Source organism: Rhipicephalus sanguineus, chromosome 11 (genome assembly GCF_013339695.2).
Source record: "Rhipicephalus sanguineus isolate Rsan-2018 chromosome 11, BIME_Rsan_1.4, whole genome shotgun sequence".
In the NCBI taxonomy this organism is placed as follows: Eukaryota; Metazoa; Arthropoda; class Arachnida; order Ixodida; family Ixodidae; genus Rhipicephalus; species Rhipicephalus sanguineus.
Genome location: NC_051186.1, coordinates 15,405,784 through 15,411,783, shown reverse-complemented (window position 1 = coordinate 15,411,783; position 6,000 = coordinate 15,405,784).

Below are 6,000 nucleotides of genomic sequence, written 5' to 3'. Positions count from 1 at the left end.
CATATCTTACTTTTTTTTTTACTGTGGTAGTGGGCAGCTGGTATCGACGCAGCACGTACTTATCAATGGAGGCTTGTGAGCCTGCACTAGCTTGACACAAATCCCAGGACGCAACCACAAAATGTTGACGATGGAGTCGCCACCACGGCACAGCACTGTCTCTTCGACGCCGTATGCTCGACGCCGACGACGTAGCAGACGTAGTCTGCTATGCAGGGCTTCTCTCCGTTTTCCAGTGCTTTCCTGAGAAAGTAGCCCTCAGACAAAGTTATTTTTTTCTAAACCATAGAGCAGTATTACTGGCGCAATGGCTGCTCGAGCTGTTCGCGCCAAAATGAAGCACGGGAACGGCGCACGCGCGTGCGCTCACCGCGGTACAGTGCAGGCTGTGCGGCCGGTCGTCTGAGAGCGAGCGGCATGGCCTCCGAGATTAGCCGCCGGCGCGGAGGCCATGCGAGCGGCTGAGTTATGTCGCGACTCCCCGCCAGGCGCCCTTTTTCGGCGCGCCACCTATCCAGCGCTGGTCTCCCATAGAGAGCATAAAATGACACTCGACCACACTTACCTGCCTGGACACCACGTCCGATCAAAGGCGTCCCCCCCCCCCCCCGGAAATTTTTGCCTACGTCACTGAGCTGACATAAAGAGGTCGATAAAAACTGTACATTACGGCCAAGTCCAGCAGGCGTTTCTGGAGGTGGGAACGTTCGCGGCTGTGCAGCATAACGCATTTTTTTTTTAAATCTAAGATATGAATGCGGGGACCATATGGGGAGCTTTTCCTCTACAGGCGCTTATACGTTAACTCGGGGCTGGAGAAGCGGCTGTGACAGAAATGTCGAGTACCACCCAAGAGTGACCAACTGTGACTGAGTCTGTGTGTGCTGTGTCCTGTGCTGTCTTTCTCTCTCCATCCTTTACATATCCCGCACCCTGTTCCCATGTGTAGGGTAGCAAACCGGTTTTCCTAAACTGGTTAAGCTCCTTGTCTTTGCTTCTCTACTATTTCTTCCCTGCTCTTGTGCTGATGAGGAATAGTTTCTCACGCTCTGATCAACAAAGAACGCCATCACGTCGTCGCGTGTTGGCCTTGAATGCGCCAACGTACAGCCAGGCCCCGGAAAATCTCAAGTTCCATCGATCGCCGCAGAGGGCGAAAAAATCAACCGCGGCGAGTTCCATCAATATGCGCGGAGAGTGGAGCTACTGACCCCTCTTTTAGCGGTCGGATAGGTTAGTTCGCATTTTCCGTGTTAGGGGCGCTCAACGCGGCCAAAAATTTTATTTCAGAATGTATCTGAAGATTGTTAAAAGCTTAGTTACCGTGTCATTTTTCCTACAGCTAGTAGGGACCAGTTCTTGTGTTACTTCTAGAGTAAATACAAGAGCTTGATTGTTTGAGGACAAGTATTGAGATTACACTGACGCTGAAGCAGCAGCCCATTGGCATCGATTGCGCTTCGGTCGTTTATTTCATTCAAATTGTACCGCGGTCATTTTCTTTGATCGGCGTTACGCAGCTCCGTTTTAAATTAGTTTTGATAAAGCAATGCGAGATTGTGCGCCAAATTTTACATGCCGCTGCCACAAAGCGAACGTGTCTAAAGCCTGTGAATCACGTCAGCTGCGGCGCTTCACCGGCTGCCAGCATGAAAATTCAATGCCAGCAAAGAGCTCGCAGACTACCTACAAAAACGGAATAACCATGCACCATGTGGGTGTGCGCACCGGTGAGTGAAAATGCACTGCTTTGCATTTGAACATAGCCTTTTTTTTCATGTGCTACGGTTTTTGTCATTTCAAAAGATTTTACGACTCGTCCAGCTGATCGGATGCACCGCTTGTGGATTCCAATGACATTTTCTGAGATTATTTACTTCGTTCTCACTTTTGCAAAAAATATCTTTACTGCTAAACTTTGTAACACAGATCACACATAAGGTTTACCTATTTCTGCACCAATTAGTCTTCTGAGATAAATGCTCTTAAGTCCAATGCATGGTAGAGCCAAGTGAACTTATAGTATGTATATGCATTTATACATTTTTGTAAGTTTACAATCATACATATTACATTTGCACATACCATGTAGCTTATAGAGTTGGGTAATTAACTAACTTAGTATCCTCTAATTGAGGCTTGGTCAGACACGGTCCACCGAAGGTCACCACTAAAAGAAATTCACAAACAAAGCAATGTTATGTGCACACTATTTTTCTCATGCAGTGCTCTCATATACATTCTTCTCAGACATGAATTGCAAATCCACTCACGCTTCTACCATAGTAATCATTATTTTTTCCTCTTCCAACCCAACCACAGCCTCGAAGAAACTGCTCATATCAGCACACGCTCGGATGCTTTATCTCTGAAATTTCCTCAAGTCAACAGAGGATGTTCCACTACTGAAAGTAAACTCGTGGTCCAAAATCCTCACAAGGTATGGTTGTGGACACTTTACTTATTGAACCATTTTTTCTTTCATCATTTCTTTCTTGCTTTTTCTCATGACTCAATATTTTTCTTCTCAGAAAACTGGACAAAAGAGAGATAATTGGTTTCCAAGCTACCCACACCAAGTCGTAAGAAGCTCAAGAGTCGCCTATGCACCACCAACGTTTACCAGGCGGACAAATGCAAGCCTTATACTGAAAAGCAGTGATAGTGTACGGTATGTTGAAGCAGTACAAAATTGGGTCCACAAATTATTGCTTCTTGCTTCATGAATTACTCAGTTTAGATGAAATGTGCTGGCTTCAAATTTCTTGGATAGTTCATGTGATGGGGTGCACATACTGTACTTTAATCTACGTGTGAAACTTTGCGTAGAGTATCACATGTAACTTGGTAGCAAGTGGGCCAGTTGTAGTGCATATTTAGCAGCACTTGTTTTTTCCAGTGAATATAGTTTGCTGTAATTGTGAAAGCTGTTGCAAAGCAATGGCGTGGAAAGCTACAGTAGTGCTGAAACAAAGAGTTATGTGTACCGATTGCTTGTAGGATTGCTTGATATTCATTGTGAAGGTTCTAAAATAGAAAACTGTGTGCATACACTCGTGCCTTCATTAAATAAGGCATTTCGTGTAGTGGTCACCTGGAGAATAGTTTCCTGGTCGCTACTCTGGAATAAATAACGTTTGATGATGGGAGTAGGAGAATAGAAGCATGTGCATAAGGACATTTGGACAGTGTTCTATAAAACAGGCTGTTGAATTTGTAAAGCATTTGAAAATTTATTCTTTAGTTTTATTGAATGAACTTCGCCAATATATTAATGGGATGATATGCAACCAGACATATCCAGAAAAGAGGGTACAGCACCGTTTCATTTGTGCAAGCAATTTGTTTTGTATGTGAAGTGGAACCACAGACAAGTAGCAAATAATATTTGTTCTAGATAACAGACCTGACACATGACACGGAGTTTTTAAAAGTATGTTTATTTTTAACAGAAAAATTAATGAGTGCACTCAATAGATATAATCAGAGTTCAGTAGAGTTGGCCAGTGTTTGTGCATGTTAGATTTGAATGTGTAATAGCTGCTACTTCCTTGATATTGGCGTGAGCTATATATCCAAAAAAGGCTAGTTTTGTGTTCATGCTTGTGATGCGCTGCCGGTAGACACGGACCAGAAAAAACGAGAACAACACAGGGTGATGCGCAACACATTGTGCTGTTCTCGTTTTTTCTGGTCCGTGTCTACCTGCAGCACATCACAAGCATCAAGACATGCCAACTAGCCCCTATTACCGCCTTATTAGTTTTGTGTGACACCCGTGTAAGAGCGAAGGCATACAGTTAGGAGGTAGTGAAGAATGAAAATGTAAATTCAGCTTCTGCAATCGTCCATCGTTTAAGCAGTGTCTTTCACGACTATGCACCATTGGCACCAGAAAAAAATGGACTAATTTATTTGTTTGTCAGTGCAAAACATAGCAATTAAACAAAGAAGCTAATTACACACATTTGACAGAAAGGACTACTCACTGCCTATTTTTCCAACATTGCTGCTATGACTTCCAGCAAGTCCTAGCTGTCTAGTATACTACTGTTCCAAATGTCTCTATTGTGCGCACACACATCATGCGCAGTCTATTGTCGGTGCTGTCCAGCGGTACATCATACTTTTTTATTTATAAATGAGTGCTTTCAGGAACACGCGCAGGCATCCGCTATCACATACGTCAGTTGATAAACAGTGGGCGAGCAAGGGTAGCTCACTTCTCGAAACTTGTCTTCCGTGACAACCTTCACAGGAATGTTCACTTGCTGAAATGTTGGATTCAGGCTAAGGCTTTTCTTATTCGCCAACAGTTACTCAACTGAAGTGTTTGTCACTGCAACCTCTTTTGAAAAATGAACCAAGTTTCCTTTTCAACGTGATGCCGTAAATGGTGTTTTCCCAGAACACACGAGCTTAGCTGAACTGAAAGTTGAGCTAAATGGTCGGAATTCATCGTAAAAAGATCGGCGCGCAGGCACGAACACAATGATATTGAGCACAATAACGAGAACACGTTATGTACAGGAATAGCTAGCACAACAGTGTGATTTCACTTTTTTTTTTTTCAGCTCCGAGTCACTCTCGCCAATGTGTTGTCAAAATAGTACGTCGGGCTGAGGCTAATCTTACTGGCACTGCATCTTTTGCGAGCTTTGATTCTGTTTGTTTATTACAGCTCAAATCGTCAAACGTGCATGTGTAGTGGGAAAGAGGATGGGCAGCACTGTACGCAAGTACTGTGCAAGGGTCACCCATCGTAAATAGTATCGTTGTCTGACGCTTCGTTCTGCGTACTATAAGAGGTATGCTGAACGAGTCAAGAGACATAGAGTTGCTCAGTTTCAGCTGGCAATTTTATTACGATAGCAATTATATGGACAGTCTCGGCTGGATTTTGCCGTCGCCGTCATGCACCGTATATGTATAAGTATGTATATATATATATATATATATATATATATATATACATACTTATACATACTTATACATACTTATACTTATACATATATATATATACATCATTTTTCTGAATTATTTTTCTTTGGGGCTTTTATATATATATATGTAAATATATATATAAAAGCCCCAAAGAAAAATAATTCAGAAAAATGCTTCCGAAGCGCGGAATCGAACCAGGGACCTCTTGCTCCGCAGCGAGTGGCGCTAACCACTACGCCACGGAACGCAGGTCCTGCACGTAGCTAACGGCGAGCGTTATATACAAACCCTTTACCGCTGGACGGACTCAGAGACGGCAGCGCTTATAAGCGTTTCTTCATTACCAGCGAGATGGCGCTAGGAGCGCGACGTGCGCATTTAAAAGTCGTCGGCGAGCTCGCTCGCTTGTTATATTTGCACAGGGAGAACCTTGGCCTTCCGTTGTCTGCTCGCGCGGTTTTCTCGTGGTGAGGGCAAGAGGGATGTTTCAAGTTTTCCGCGCTCATGTCCGCGCTCATGTTACGGAGCGTACGAAAGTCACTCGATCTCAAGAGACGCCGCTAAACGAACAAACAGAAGATGAGCGCGAACTATCAAGTGTCACAGCTCGACACTTGAAGCACGCTAGTTTCCTTCACTGCTTCGGCCGCCTTTGCAACAGGAGCGCTGTCCAAACTGAGAGTATCCATTGGCGAGCCTCACTTCGTATAACATCAGTTTCTTGCTATCGCATTCATTGCTTCGCCCTTGCGGCGAAACTGTGATTTTTTTCATTAAGCAGATGGATATTTCTGTTTCTTGTATGTATTGTTCAACTTTGTAACTGGCAGTGCTGCTTGTTTACATGTATACTGCTACATTCACGATTGCCAATAAACAATGTAAGCTTACTTGCTTGGCGTGTTTTTTGCCAGTTGAGGCCTTTCGGTCACCTGGCGACGTAACGGAAATATTTGTAGTAACGATAGACTGCCGCGCGCGCGAATACAACCCCCGGACAGCAGTGAATAAACGCCCAGAACCAGCGGGCGCGCACCGCGACCACCCGCACCAGCC